This window comes from Artemia sp. Qi Xiang Cuo, unplaced genomic scaffold (genome assembly GCF_049724085.1).
Source record: "Artemia sp. Qi Xiang Cuo unplaced genomic scaffold, ASM4972408v1 HiC_scaffold_3142, whole genome shotgun sequence".
Taxonomy (NCBI): domain Eukaryota; kingdom Metazoa; phylum Arthropoda; class Branchiopoda; order Anostraca; family Artemiidae; genus Artemia; species Artemia sp. Qi Xiang Cuo.
This window is the reverse complement of record NW_028300537.1, coordinates 39,330-55,778: the sequence shown is the minus strand read 5'-3', so window position 1 is coordinate 55,778 and position 16,449 is coordinate 39,330. Positions and strand designations below refer to the sequence as shown.

Below are 16,449 nucleotides of genomic sequence, written 5' to 3'. Positions count from 1 at the left end.
CTTTATGTATAATCTTCCTATGTGCTATCGGATTTTCTTTCCTTTATGAATAATCTCTCTTATACACTGCTATCTCCTTCCTTTAATGAAGAATCTGTATGTGCTGCTATCTCTGTCTCTTTCTTTTACGAAGAATCTTAATATGGACCGCCATTTCTTTCCTTTATGATTAAGCTCTATGTGCTGTTTTCGCTTTTTCTTTCCTTTAGGAAAATCTCTATGTGTTGCGATCTCTTACTATTTCCTTTGTTTATAATATTCCTACGTGCTATCTTATTTTCTTTATATTATTTAGAATCTCTCTTATACACTGCTATCTATGTCCTTTAATGAAGAATCTGTATGTGCTGCTATGTCTTTCTCTTTCTTTTACGAAGAATCTTAATATTTACCGAAATTTCATTACTTTATAAATAATCTGTATTTGCTGCTATCGCTTTTTCTTTCCTTTATGAAAAATCTCTATGCGCTACTATCTCTTTCTCCTTCCTTGACGAAGAATCTTCTTATGTACTCCCATCTCTTTCCCTTATGAATAATCTGTACGTGCTGCTATCTGTTCCTCCTTCTTTTATGAAGAACCGATTTATTAGCTGCTATTCGTCTGTATTCACTTACGAAAAATCTCTGTCTGTGCTTTTATTTCTTTCCTTTACGAAGAGCCTGTCAATGAACGACTATCTATTTCTCTTTGCTTAAGGAAAAAACTGTTTTTAACACACACAAAAACACAAAATATAGTATCCTACCTTGCAGAATCAGTCTTAATAGTCTCCTCGCAGCCCTTTCCCCCACAGACAGAAGCACGGATCATATTCTTCTTATCCAGTTCTTCCACAAGATCACTGAGAATCAATCACTCCTTGATGTGGCTTTTCATCTACTGGGTGATCTTTTAAAACATCGTAAACTGAATAGTATCAAGTAAATTCTTCACGCGTTCTGACTCATTCGCACAAGAAAAGGATGTATTATCACACGTGTCCCTTTGAATGGCAACAAATTCATTTTTTTCAATTTCCCGTTGACCAAGTTCAATTCTCAAAGGCACATCCTAGAATGAATCTTACTATAATCACATCACAAACAGCAGCACAAAATGACCTTGTTTTAAGCCATCAAATTAAACAAAAATAAAAAGGCCTAAAGAGGTAAAATTTATAGAGGTCAATTTGACCCAAAGTCCAGAAAAAAAAGAAAAAAGATGATAAGAATAAAAAATAAGAAAAAACAGGCGTTTTCGTACTGGTAGATTTCATCTCACTAGTAAAATGCCAAGAATTTTCTCGCATTCGCTTTCAAAATCGCCAAAAATGTCCAAAAAATACAAAAAATGAAGACACGATTGTGGGACAAGACAGATAAAAAAAAGAGACAGAAAACAAAAGAAAACAGACAAAAAAAACACAAAAAAAAGACATTTTGATTACAATTAATTTCATATTGTGAATATAAGATGGGTTTATTTATTCCCACCCCCCCCCCTCCCAAAAAAAATGCAGAATGGAATAATGTGACTAGCTGATGAATATACGTCACAGACAGAAACCAATGAAATTCAAGTGCACTTTTACGAAACTATAGAAAAATATTTCCCTCTTTTCTTTGATTGACATAAATTTCTACCAATCAATTAGTTTTACTAGAAGGAATTGTTTAACATTCTTGCCCCAACAGAATATCCTAGTCTAGTTAAACAAATGTTCGGGACGCAAACTTTGGTAAAATTCAATGAGGGCATTAATTTTCTTTCGCCCCCTTCAAGAACTTCATAATTACAAATACTTTAGGGTTCTTGTTTAAATGAGTGGACCGCAGATTATCTTCATGTGGAAGGAAGAAACATTCAACAAATTGTACAAATAATCCCTCTCTGATTCTCCCTAAGGATGAAGAATAAATCATTTGTATTGGTGATTAGTTTTATTCAACAGAGTTGATTAATTGCTACAGTGGGAAAGTTCCTCAACTGCAATTTGATGATAAACACAGTATTTCAAAGACAAGTCCGTGGAATTTTACTGCTATTTCATGTCTAATCATAGATAATTGAGATGAGTAAGAGTACTGGCTTAGTATGTTTTTTGTCAAGATAAATCTCTCCTTTTCTTCGCCAAACATAACTGCTAAAACTGCTGATAAAAATTGCTGAGAAAATCTACGAAGATGGAGGATATTAGAATTCCTCTGCCTTTTAACTTCAAACCCAAGGAAACTCCCAAGACAGTTGATAGTCTGAATGAGAGGCACAGCTGGTATAAGCCTTTTTCAGGAATGAATAAAAATTATGTCATTTTCCCTCCATCTTGGGACAAAACTAAGGTAGATAGTCATAGAACTTCAGTGAAGATCGAGATTTTTGGATTGACTCATGACGGACAATGTCGACTGGACTTGTATGAAAAAGGGGGAACTGAATTTGCTTGGACTCATAGGCGAACAAGTGACCTTAGCCTAACTGAAGAAAACTCTTTTGGTGTCCCCTTGTTGAATCATGTGTGCACTGTTTTTATTATTTATTTATATTTATAAATTTATTGCCCATAGTACATATAAAACACAACATTGATAGAGTAATAAAAAAATCTACTTAAAACCACGCTCTTCGATATATTTAAATAGCAATTACCCGCTTTACGTGTCTCCATCACTGCATTCCTTCGACAATCTATCGCGCTGTGTACCATTAAGCGCAACTGTACCCTAATAACTATATAACATCTATAAGTTACAAGCAAGGCTGCATCCAGGGGGGAGGTCCCGTGTTTCAAATCCCCCCCCTCCCCATTTTTTGTAGAGTGTGGTATTTATAGAGGCATAGCCTGGTTAACCCTGTACAAATCCTGATTTGTACAGGGTAATAAGACAAACAAAAAATCACAAAATAAAAGAGGCATACCACAGCTATGCACAATGTATCCTTGGCATGTATTTTTTTCTAGATGATTAAATCTAAAAGGCATAACAACGGCAACTTGGTGGTGTGAAGATTGAATATAGGAATATTGACCAAATAAACAACAACTATAACAATAGGGAATTTTTTTTATATATGACAGTGGAACGCAACTTTAAATGAAGATTTCAACCTTATATGGGGGGGGGTTTGACCCCCCCCCCCAAATGTTTGTCTGACTCGTAAAAACGCAACAAAAACGGATATAAACAAATTTTGTATGCGTTTTTTGATGCGATCTTACTTCTTTTTTTTATGCGTCTAAGAGAAAAGGGCTAGAGTCATAATTACGCAACGACTCTCTCGAAAAATAATGGTTATTTCAACCTGGAGAAAGGGTCGTTGATTTTGAAAGCGGAGTAATTTTATAAATCTTGAAGACTTTAGCGTAAAGAGCGAGAGTTGGGAAGGGGGTAGACCCCATCCTCACTATTTTAATGTTTAATTTTGTTCCCAACTTTCAATTCAAAAAATGATTTTTATTTAAGACTTATCTATAATTCTTCGCTAAAATAAAACGGTATATAGAGCATAACCAGTCAAACTTTTAATTGAGCATTGTTGAGAAGTGCAATAATCATGAGCTAATTGTGGTTGTGCTCCGACTTGTGGCGAGTGACAGCTCATTTGAAATGTCTCATCTGTCTGATGATAGCACTCCACGTTTTGATTCAGGGGATTCAGGTTTTTGAGGCTATTGCTTCAGTGGCGTGATTTCGTCAAAATCCTGGTGGGGGAGGAGGAGGGAATTGGAGCCAATTTTCCTAAATCAAGGGATAATGGCAGTAAAAACTAAAAAATAAGCCATTTAGTACCATTAAGGTACTTTTTAGTGCTATAAAAGTATTTTATAGTACTATAAAGGTAAACATGTACTAAAAAAAACTGACCTTTTTCTGTTGATGCTTGAATTATGCAGGTATAGTTTTGACAAGATTTTGGAAGAAGCTAAATTTCACCTTAGGGGGGGGACTGAGGTCTGGGAGGGGCAGTTGCCCCATGAAAATTACGCCCCTGTATTGCTTCGTCAGGGTTTTAAAGCTTCATGGCTTAAGCGTTACCTTTTCCGGGGATTCATGGAACCAACTTGATCTTGAAATATGCTTTTTACCTTTCCCAATCTATTCAAAGCCTCCCTCTTTACACCCTCCCAGGAAGTTCCCATTTCCTTTAAATCTTACTTTATGACATCCTCCGACACCAGACGAGGACGACCTGCTTTCCGTTTAGCCCTAGCCCTATCGATATATCAACAATATTGGCATATCTAGGTTAAAGATCACCACCCTTGAAAGCAATTAGCAAACTATACATAAGTTTGATTTCCTGCTATTGTGGATTTTCAAACATTTTGTTATTTCAGGTAATCTACTGCTACGACTATTAACAACTCACCGCAGCACCAAGCCGCCTGAGGCAAACATAGCTACGCATGCTCCTCCTCCATCCCCATGTTTTCAGGTAATCTGAAACGATCTGAAAATGTAATCTGAAAACGTTAAACCTCTGTAATTAAATGAGATTTGTCCTTAATTAATTAACGGAATTGCAAAAAAGATGTTTTGATTCTAGTAGATTTCATCTCGCGAATAAAATGGCAAGAATTTTCTCGCATTCACTTTCACAGTCGCCAAAAATGTCAACAAAAGACAAAAATGAAGACACGGTATTGGGAAGAGACAGAAAACAAAAGAAAACAGACAAAAAAAACACAAAAAAAACAAAAAAGAGACATTTTGATAATAATTAATTTCATATTGTGAAAATAATGGCAAGATTTTTCTCACGTTCTCTTGTATATTTTGAATTTTTGACAGGATTTTCGAAGTACAGTTTATGATGGGGTTGGTAAAAATGGCTTCTAAAAATGATTAAATAGATTATATTGATTTATTTAGCATCTAAGACCTATGGCCCAAGGATTGAAAAATTTATAAAAATTTATAAATAATGAAAATTCTGCATGAAAAATCTTTTCAGTGAGTAAATAAAAAAAAAACAATCAAAAAATGATTGTATACAGTATATAATAATTTTTTGTTGCACGAGACGGCGTGATTTTTATAGGATTAGAAAGCTGGTAAGGCATTATTTGTATTTTGATGCGTAGTGTTAATTGTTATTATTTTTACACATAGGGTATACCCTATACCTTATGATTACAAATAATATAAATTAATACCACACATCAAAACAAAAATGTTTTACAAGCTTCCTCGCCCTATAAAAATCACCCCCTACATTGCATGGCTATCGAAACAAACACCTACACTCCTCTAATGCTTCAAAATCCCCCCCTGCTTAATAGATTTTTGTCAAACATAGCCTCTTTGTCAAATAGTCGAACAAGCTCTAACATAAGCTTCGATCCTTATGCCTCCTCCGCTTGGGTGAAATAATCTGCATAACAACTCCTACACATTTAGTATGACTAAAAACCGTCCCTACAAAAGATACTTTCACGTAATTTCCTTAGTTGGGAGAATTTTAACTCTTAGTGACCCATAATCTTGTAGATTGCTTCCATTTTTCCTACCCCTGTCCCTGTTTCCAACTCCTATAGAAACTTAGATCCTAACCGTGTTTTGAAATAACTGTCACTGCCTAAGCTTAATTTACTCGGAAAAACAACCATACAAGTGTCAAATTCCATTTGTTATATTTACTACAATTTAATTCGACTTTCATTTTAGCAAACTTTGATCTCTCAAATTTAGTTTCCCCAGTGTCGATTTTTATCACCAATAAACTTTTCCCCTTGGTTAAAATTTGCTTGACAAAATAAATTTTTGTCTTTTTTTGTATTGCTTTTTCTTCTTTTTTTATCCATTACAGGATAAAATTAAGAACCAATCAATCTGTTTGACATAAAAGACCTAAAAAAAATAAAAAAAAGAACAAGAAAAAAAGAACAAAAAGAAATAAAAAAGAAAGAAAAAGACAGAATTTAAGGAGATAGTTCATTGTTGGTTCGGATTCTACTACAATTGATACAATCTGGTTCTAATACTGATTCTAATAAACTGAAAATCAAGTATTTTTCAGCAGGCATCAAGACATGGCTGACTGCGGATAAAGCCAAGACAGATGGTCCAAGTTATTGAGAGGCAAATGTTTAAATGGCGGATACTGGTGTCTAGAAGATAACTGGCAATATCTAATACGCTTTAGGGAACAAATACTTTCGCAGGAGTGTCCAGTGGCCATCAAATAAGTATCCAGAATATACTGACAGTAACTAGTAAGCTTTACATTATAAAGAATTTTCCACAAGTTTCCACAATAAGATGGTAATAGCTCATACGCTCTATGGCACACAAAACTGCCCTGAAGCGTTCAGTGTTCAAAGACGTATACAGAATATACTGAAAATAGCTCGCTAGCTCTAAGTTATAAAGAATTTTCCACAAGTGTTCAGAGTCCAGAATACTTCGGCAGTAGCTCGTACACTCTAAGTGAATTGTTTTTTTCCAATATGCAAGTTCGGAAAGAAAAGTTAGGTTGGTTTCTCCGAAAGTATTTACTAATATATACTAAAATGAGTTTTTTCTTTTCTTCTAGTCTGACTAATGAAAAACCCGAATACTATTACAGCATAAACTTTTATTTCTGGAGGTTAAAGTAATTTTTAGAAAATACCGTAAATAATGAATATAGAAAAACAAACAAAAAAACAAACAGACCTGCCCCTGCTTATAAAATAATGCAAAAAATTAATTATTTTTTTTTTCGTTTTTGTTTAATATAAAAGTTTATAACATTTAAATTTTTGTCTTGATACTAAAGCATGAGTCCCCTTTCGTATTTTTTTAGATTCTGGCCTAATTTCAATTTGTCAAATATTGCACTGACCTTAAGTTCCCAATGGCTATACTTCTAACCTGGCGAATAGTCGTCCCTATAATCTCCATTTACACGAATACCAATCAGGCCCAGGTCATATTCAAGGTGCTTACATAATTCATTATGGCGCTTTCGATCTTCTTCTTTGGTATCGACGGTTGTACCACAGGGACTTACAACAACCTAAAAAACAAATTAAGGCGTCATTGGAATTGAAACAACAGATTGAAAACAAACTAGTGGGTCAAAGGAGATACATGCCATTTTTGTTTTGTTTCACAGGAGCATTAAACAAAAGTTTTACGAGAGTAACTCACTTGACACTATTCTACGGGAACACACAGGAAATTTCTTACAAGGTAAAGAAATATTGGAGGCCTTGGAGGGTTCATGAACCGTTTTTATGCCCCAAATAATACAATTTGAAAGATAATAAATCATAAACATAGAAAAAAGAAAACCGGGAGACGGTTTTGTGTGAGCTGGTAGGCAGCGAAGCTACAGAACCAGTTGGTGGTCAAACTAGCGCCAAAGTATATTACTCTATACTTACGTGTTAAAAAGTGTTAAGTTCTAATGGTTTAGTTTAGTATTTTGACAAGTCAATCATATTACTCCTTATACGTTGAGAGAAAATAGCAATAATGAATAATGAAATATGAATAATGAATAATGAAAATTCTGTATGAAAAATCCTTTAATTAAGTAAATAAAAAAAAAACAATCAAAAAATGATTGTATACGGTATACAATAATTTTTTGATGCAATGTAGGGTGTGTTTTTTATAGGGTGTGAAAGCTTGTAAAGTATTATTTTTATTTTGATGTGTGGTGTTAATTGATATTATTTTTACGCATAAGGTATACAGTATACCTTATGAGTAAAAATACTATCAATTAATACCACACATCAAAATAAAGATAATGCCTTACAAGCTTTCTCACCATCAAAACATCACCCCCTACATTGCAAGGCTCTCGGACCACATAAATACACTCCTCTCATGCTTAGAAAGCCCCCCCTGCTTAATAGATTTTAGGCACACATAGCCTCTTTGTCAAATAGGCGGAAAAGCTCTAACCTCAGCTTCAATTCTTAGGAAACCTCCACGTGGGGGAAAGAATCTTCATCACCATTCCTACTCATTTAGTATGACCAAAAACCGTCACTATGAAAAATACTTTCACGGTAATTTCCTTGGTTGGGAGAATTTTAACTCTTAGTGACCCATACTCTCTTTGATCGCTTCCATTTTTCCTACCCCTGTCCCTGTTTCCAATCCCTATAGAACCTTAGATCCTAACCGTGTTCTGAAATAAATTTCACTGCCTAAACTTTCTTTACTCGGAAAAGCAACCATAAAGGTGTCGAATTTAATTTGTTATTTGCTATTTATTATAATTTAATTTGCCATTTGTTTTTGCAAGCTTTGATCTCTCAAAACTAGTTTCCCCATTGCAAATTTTTTTATCACCAATTAAAATTTTCACATAATTAAAATTTGCATTAAAAAAAAATTTTTTTTCTTTTTTTGTATTACTTTTTACACTTTTTTTTTATCCAACTTAAGTGATGAAATTAAGAACTAATCAATCTGTTTGACATAAAAAACCTAAAAAAATAAAAAAAGAACAAGAAAAAAGAAAAAAAGAAAAAAAAAGAAAGAAAAAAGACAGAATTTGAAGAGACAGTTCATTGTTGGTTCGGATTCTAAGACAAGTAATACAAACTGATTCTAAAGAAATGATAATAAAGTATTTTTCAGCAGGCATAAAGACATGGCTGACTGTAGATAAATTCAAGACAGTTGATCCTAGATTTTGAGAGACACATTTTTAAATAGCAGATACTAGTATCCAGAAGATAACTGACACCATCTAATACGCTTTAGTGAACAAATACTTTTGCAGGAGAGTCCAGTGTCCATCAAATAGGTATCCACAATATATTGACAATAACTCGGGAGCTTTACATTATAAAGAATTTTCCAGAAGTGTTCACAATAAGCTGGTAATAGCTCATACGCTCTATGGTACACAAAACTTCCCTGAAGCGTTCAGTGTCCTGTACAGAATATACTGACAATAACTCGCAAGCTTTAAGGTATAAAAAATTTTCCACAAGTGTTCAGAGTCCATAATACTACGGAAATAGCTCGTACACTCTAGGTAAATTGTTTTTTTTTTCCAATGTACAAGTTAGGAAATAAAAGTTAGGTTGTTTTATACAAAGTATTTCAAAATATATACTAAAATGAGTTTTTTCTCTTATTCTAGTCTGACTAATGAAAAACCGGAATACGGTATATATATATATATATATATATATATATATATATATATATATATATATATATATATATATATATATATATATATATATATATATATATATATATATATATATATATATATATATATATAGGCTCAAGATCATCCGGATAAAAACTCAATAGCTCACTTACATGGTTCGTGATTTCTGAGGCGTGGATTTGCGCGGCGGTGGAGGGCACCTGGCACTATGATGATAAAACTTATCGGTCATATTTTTACGAAAAGAAAAAAAATCGCTCAATGATAATTTATTGCGCCCTCTAGCATTGTGCGCCCCTTGGCCCGGGCCGAGTGGGCCTATCGGTAAATCCTAGTCAGTAAATACGATATAATTATGAGCTTGGCCACAATTCGTATCGCTATTTATAGTGATAGGGTTAATAAGGATGAGCACGCAAGAAAAAGAAAGAATGTCTTTACAGACAAACAACTTTAATATGGAGGAAGCGAAAGAAATATATAGATGGTGGAGAAAATATTTTGGAACGCATCAGGTAGTTTATAAGGTAACAAGGTGACTTTATCATGTAATAGTACTCCAAATACTTCCTAAACTTTTCTTCTGAATGTTTCTTGACTCCTGGTGATGGTTGGAGGGGACATATACACCCCCCTCCCCCCAGTGGTATTAAATAATGTGCTCATTGGGTCAATCAGACTGGGTTGAGACTTTATATAAAGACATTTAAAGGAAACTTACCTGTACAGAAGCTACTCTAGGGGGCAGGACCATTCCGTTATTATCAGCGTGCACCATGATTAGGACACCAATGGTTCTGGTCGTAATACCCCATGAGTTTTGCCATGTATAGCTTCTCTATTTCGTCTCGGGATTCCCGAATACAATGTCAAACATTTTAGAGAAATTTTGACCAAGCATGTGTGAAATCGCTCCCTGTAAAAGAAAAAAAAAAACAAACAAAAAACAAAAAAAAAACACGTAATCATAAAAATTAATAAATAAATTGTTACTAATTCCTTTTACTTTGCATTAGACAAGTAAAAATTATCCACTTATTTACAAAAAAATATGACAAATACTTGAGGGCACACACACGCAGTTTTTTTTTTGTTATCCCCAATACGAAAATAGAGCAGACGCCTTATTTTAAAATACTGAGAAAATTATGATAATTTGCAAGGCAAGGAGATAACTACGCAGCTGTGTTTTTACAGTTTTGCGTACCCCAGGTAAAAGAAAACAAATCAATAGACTTTATTTTAATATAAAATTAAACGAGGTATTAATACCTTTCGTCTATTTTTTTTATGGTAGTACGAGGTGACTGGAGGAAAGGTGGAGAAATGATTGATCGATTTTTTTTTGTGTGACCCTAGTAGTAGCTCAATGACGAAAAAGTGTACACATTGGTGCTGTGTTATCAATATTGTGTGAGTTGTTACTGCGAACATTTGGTATCAAGGGTAATTTTATTTTCCTGGCACTCCCCTAAGATAACGTCTTCCTACAAGTTCATAGGCAGGTCAGAAGACTGAATTCAAGATGTCTTTCATGTACATAAGTGTATGCATATAATTCAGTTGTAGTTACTCAATAAAAGAAAGAAAAAAAGGCACTGAACTTCGACAGATGTAAAAAATATTTACATGTGTTATACTTGTATGTTTATAAATTTTTAATTTACACTTTATTTATTCCATTTATTTATAAATTTAGGGGTAAAATTACGTAAACTGGATAATGTATGACCATCATATAAATGTGCATACTTAGCTGTTAAAATAATTTTGTCTAAGCTTTTCTATTATTATACACTCCATTTAGAAGTTCAAAGGACTTGAAAATAACCGTAAAACTTTATACTTATTGGCTAAATCAATACCAGAACATAAAGAACATATGGACACTTTAAAGTTACAAGAACTTATTATAGTTCTTGTAGTTCTTTTAGTCCTTATACATAAAGAACATATATTTGAAAAATACAGTCTTTTCCTTGTAGTCTTTATACACAAAGAACATATAGAAACTTGAAAGTTACAAGAACTTATAATACTGCTTATAAATTATAATAGAATCATGTAATTATTACCTGAATAGACGCCAAACCCTAAAGAAATAGTATTGTCATGCACGAGCAGGTATACAGCTACAAGATATCTAACAATAATGGAGGTAATAGAGCTTGAGATATAAATTACCGGTTTTGCCTGTTTAAAAGGAGAAGGGGAGATTTACTAATTCAACATACCAATTATTTAGGCAATTTTTTTTGCCATATCATTCTGAGGAAAATTTTATTGTGATAAAAATGGGAACTTTCATTGACAAGGAAGACATAAGCCATAGATGATTTACCAAATTTTATACAAGGAAGACATAAGCCATCAATGATTTACCATCTTTTAAATGATACGAAATTTTACTGTGGTAAAAAAAGAAATTTTTATTGCCAAGGAAGACACAAGCCACCTATGATTTACCGATTTTTAAATAATTTACCAAATTTTACTATGATACAAAATGGGAATTGCAAAGGAATGCACAAGTGCCATATTGCCAAGGAATACACACGCCATCAACGATTTACTGACATTTAAATGATTTGCAAAATTTTAATGTGGTATAAATGGGAAGTTTTATTGTCAAGGAAGACGTTAGCCATCAATGACATACCAACTCACTGCTCAAACAACTATTTTGCAAACTGGGATTTCAGTAAAGACGTGATAAAAACATCGATGTCAATAAAATAAATGTATAAGATGCCTGATATATTTCACTAAAAAATTTGCTCAAATTGCACCAAAAGGCTGGTTTTTCGCAACAAAAAAAAACAAAATTTTCTGAAAATTTTTTATTTTAAACTTTAATTTACTTAAAAAAAACAAAAAAAAAAAACAGAAACAATGGAGGCACTGGGATAACCTAACTTATTTTATGTAATATAATTATGGTTCAAGTATTTAATCTATTTAACTCATATTATTTAAATAGCCCAAAGCATTGAACTTTATCAGATTTTTAACGGTGAAGATTCAGATATCCAGCATCTTTAAAATATTTAACGCTTACTTAAATATGTAAATAGAGCCTAGTGAAACATATGCTATTATAGCAAATACTGCGTACTTGCTAACTGCATGAGAGGGGAGGGCCTGATATCGTCCCTTTGCAAAACATTTTTTCAATGAAGCCCTCCCCCCTTAAAATACAATATTTATGACCTGAAATATACATTTAGAGAATCATAATTAAAAGATGCGTTAAAAGTGCGAAGATGAAAGCCACACGCAAAATAGTTTTAAACGAGGTACGACTTTTCGACTTCCATGGTCTATCTCTGTAGGGAGAAATTATGTTTCAAACACTTGATAGCAATTGATTCAGCAATATTTAATCAAAAACGAGCGATATATAAAAAAAAACCTTTCAGATTAAATCCGCGCCATGTTTCACGCAGAATCAAAAACACAAATATTTATAGTTTTATATTTAGCTTAAATATAAAACAAAAGTAAAAAAAGTAGATACCTGAATGCCTCTGCCACTCGCAGGAACAAACGCTTCAACGGTGGTGGTGAAATCGGCAACAGCAAATTTTTCTTTTTCTGATTTTCTCCCTTTTATACCGGGAACAGCTAATAGGTCGGTGTAAATCGTTGCATATAGATCTGAAAAATATTAAACATACAAACAGGTAAAAAAAAAGGGAGAGAGAATGCGGGAAGACAGAGTGAGAGTGAGGGGGGGAAGAGGGTAGAGAATCAAAATGTTTGGTAAAGACAAAAATTCATGTGCTAGAAGAGAGCCAGAACAAACGGAAATTATAACTGAAAGATGTGAATAGCTTTCAAATCGAACTAAATTTATACAAACGAACATTGGACGTCATTTATTATCAAGCTTAATTATACAAACTGTCAATTACTTGACACAGGCACTTCTCACCTACTGTAAAAGACTGGACAGACTGGAAAGTCGCAACTTGACACTTTTTCATGTACCTTCTTCCTTTTCTTTGATTGACAGCAACATGTCCCCTATTGAAGACACTGACGAGCGTTAAATACTCATACAAGGGCCACTCAAAGAATACGCGGAATTTATGTAGACAAGTTAATGGTAACCGTTCCTGGATCCCTGAAGGATTTGTAATCTAGACTTCTTAGATGGTTGAAAAACTCTCCCAGACACCTATTATGTAGAAGATTTGACTAAATTGAAAGCAAAATCAACTAAAAATTGTAAGAGAGCTCCATCTTTCAATACCCCTCTATCATCGATCAGACTTGCTGTAACATCCATTTTATAGACATGTTTAGCTCCATCTGACCTTTAATAATTCGAAACCCTCAAAGAAAATTTGAAAGGCTTACATTAGAGTAGCACTGATGAAGGGGAAGACGCAGCAAACTAGAGGCTCATCATTAGTATTGAAAATCAGTCGCACTGGTGACTTTAAACACGACATAATACGACGGAAGCACCGCTTTTAGAAGTTCACCGACCTCCATAGAAGTTATGCTGAAAAGTTTCTACATAAAATTAATTCTAAGAGAAAACTAAGGTGCATCTATGGTATACAACCTAGATCCCAAGTTGTTAAATCATTGGCGCATTAAATATCCGTTTTTTTCGTTATTTCTTTCATCTTAGCGTGAGACAAGACAGAGACAATTGACGGAATAGATGGAAAATATATAATTTGGGCAATATATTTGAACATGTGGTGGGGGAAGTATTTGCCCCCCCCCCCAATTTACCAAAATTAAAATAAAAAAGTACCACGAAAGTAAAAATAAAAAAAAGTAAAGTAAAAAATTTAAAAATAAAAAAAAAAAAAAAGAAAAAAAAATCCTTACTAAGCTAAAAAATATGAATAAAAATTTTACCCCCCCTAATGTTTAAATATATATCTCAAATTTGTTTATTAAGTATTATATTTTTATATTAACTTGGTGTATTTCAAAGCATTGAGGGTCAGAGAAACATATTAGAAGAACATTAGGTAGGGCGTATATCATACAATTAACAAAAGTAATAGAAAAAAAAGGTAATATTGAATATCCCTTGTAACACGACCACATACTTTATACCGAAGACAGTCAAAAACCAGCCTGAATGTTCAAATTAACGAAATGTCGTGTTGGTGCTTGACCTGAATTACAATACTTCCATCAAATGTTCATAATGTATTTCGCTTGTAATTGTACTTCGATGGGAGAACTGTAATTCGTATCGTATGTTTGTACCTAAGGTGAGTTAAAACAGATAAGGGATTAAGAGGAAGATATGTATTAGAAAGTCCACATTTTTGTGTGTTAGGAGGATTATTGACAAAACAGTTTAGTCACCATATATACCTAATGCATAGCAATTTTCATTTTATTTGGAGAGACTCTTAAAAATTCAGGGATAATGGAAGGTTTCTAGTTTTTTTATTTGGAGACTTTTAAAAAATCTGGGACTAATGCAAGGCTTCAGAAGTACTAACAGAACAGTTAAGGCACAATGTATTTTAAATATCTATAGGGGAGGGTGACTTCCCGGTTTTTTCGATGTCTTCAGTGAAAATCACTAAAATGCAATTTTTAATGAATATATAATAAGCCGTTGTCAAATCAATACCAAGGGAAGACACAGCCCCAATCACTACATTAACGCCACGAGTAGTCGCATAAGTCACTCTTTTAGAAAAACATACTAAAGATTGTACGATTCTGAAGAATATGGCAACCCTCTTGAGCCATTGCGGAAGAATATTCATGTTTTCTGCATAGGGATAAATTGATCATGTCAGATCATTTTTGTAACTTTCCTCTACAATAGAAGATAAGGAACACATATTCCTCATCTCCAAAAGATGAGGAACTTTTAAAATTCGTTATTTCTGCGTTGTAGAAATGAGCTTAGTAGCTACAGTACAACCGTTTCATATACTTGCCAGTCTAAGTTATTCGTTCATTTATTTCAGTCGTTTATTAGATAAATTAGCAACACAATTGTGTCAGACAAGAGGCAAAAATTAGTTTTGCAATTAATTAGATTTGCTCAATTATTTTCACGGTTCAATGTGGCAACAGTGACGAAACATCGATACTGTTCTAAGCACTTCATAATTTTATTACATCCTTGAAGAAAAATCTTAGAAAATCGCGGTTCTCAGAAATGGAAAGAACTCTGATGGAAGCAGGGCGCAAAGCATATTTGTAATTTGATGTCCTTGATAAGTGTCTACTCCACCAATTCCAACAACCAGATTTCATATTCAACTATTTGGAGCACTTTTTCAAAAATTTTGTTAAAAACACAAAAAAAATATTTCGCAACTTCCACTTACAAAACTATTATAAGTGCATTTACCCCTCCCCCCCCCCAAAAAAAAAAAATCGTGTAGTTACAACTCAATCCCCTAGCGGTGAGACAAAATAGGGTAGACCTACCAATACTACGCGTAACATTCGTCACCATTCTTCTATGACTGTTAATATATAATAAAAAGTACTTGCTTGGCTTCAGATTCCCGTTGTATAGTACCAAAAAAGAGCTAAAGATTAGTGATTGGCTGGGAGTTACCAACATGAAAAATTATGTAGATAGACAATATTACCAAGAATTATTTTTTCTTCTAAATTTCTCGGCGATTGTAAGCGGATTTCGAGTTAGTTTATACTGCATTTCTGTTAAATTTATAATTTGTAAATTTCATCCTTAAAATACTTCACAGTACATAAAAGAGGAAAAAATCGAATCCTGTTGCATAAAAGATTTTTTTTTGAAAGAAAAATCCAAAAGATCACCAGGCAAACCTTATCTCAAAAAGCAAAAAACCAGAATTTTGGTAATAAGTAAATGTAGAAAAATTAAATCAATACAGAAAACAATTTACCAAGAATAGCGAACACTTCAGACTCCGCTTCTTCTCTAGTTGCAAAGGCAGTATGGCCTTCTTGCCACAAGAACTCTCTTGTCCTCAAAAAAGGTTGAGGGTGCTTAAACTCCCATCTAACAACATTATTCCATTGATTCAGACGTAAAGGCAGGTCTCGATATGACTGAGTCCATTTAGCATACGCAGGGTACATAACAGTTTCAGAGGTCGGTCGGATTGCTATTGGTTCTTCTAATGTTTTATCACCAGATTTAGTGACCCATGCAACCTGAAACTACGGCAAATATTGATAAAAAATCCTGAATTGGAACAAAGGCTTTGAAAGCTGTATATTCACAAAAAGAAATTCCAATTGGCTAGACGTCCAAACCTAAAGAATTAATTTTTTTATTCCCTATTAAAAACCTTTCACCAATGGATTTTGGAATTAATTCTGACGGCCACTTTGATCTATCGGCT

General features: G+C 33.5%; 1 pseudogene across 1 annotated transcript in view; it reads right to left on the bottom strand.

Moving 5' to 3' along the window:
• LOC148938549 (bifunctional glutamate/proline--tRNA ligase-like) overlaps nt 1-16,449 on the bottom strand; it is a 57,961-nt pseudogene that overhangs the window by 2,979 nt on the left and 38,533 nt on the right. The window contains exons 7-11 of the transcript XR_016143674.1: nt 15,988-16,258; nt 12,630-12,769; nt 9,834-10,028; nt 6,809-6,982; nt 750-1,054 (exon numbers count right to left, since the gene is read on the bottom strand). The product of XR_016143674.1 is annotated as a bifunctional glutamate/proline--tRNA ligase-like (transcript). The remainder of the gene's footprint in view (nt 1-749; nt 1,055-6,808; nt 6,983-9,833; nt 10,029-12,629; nt 12,770-15,987; nt 16,259-16,449) is intronic.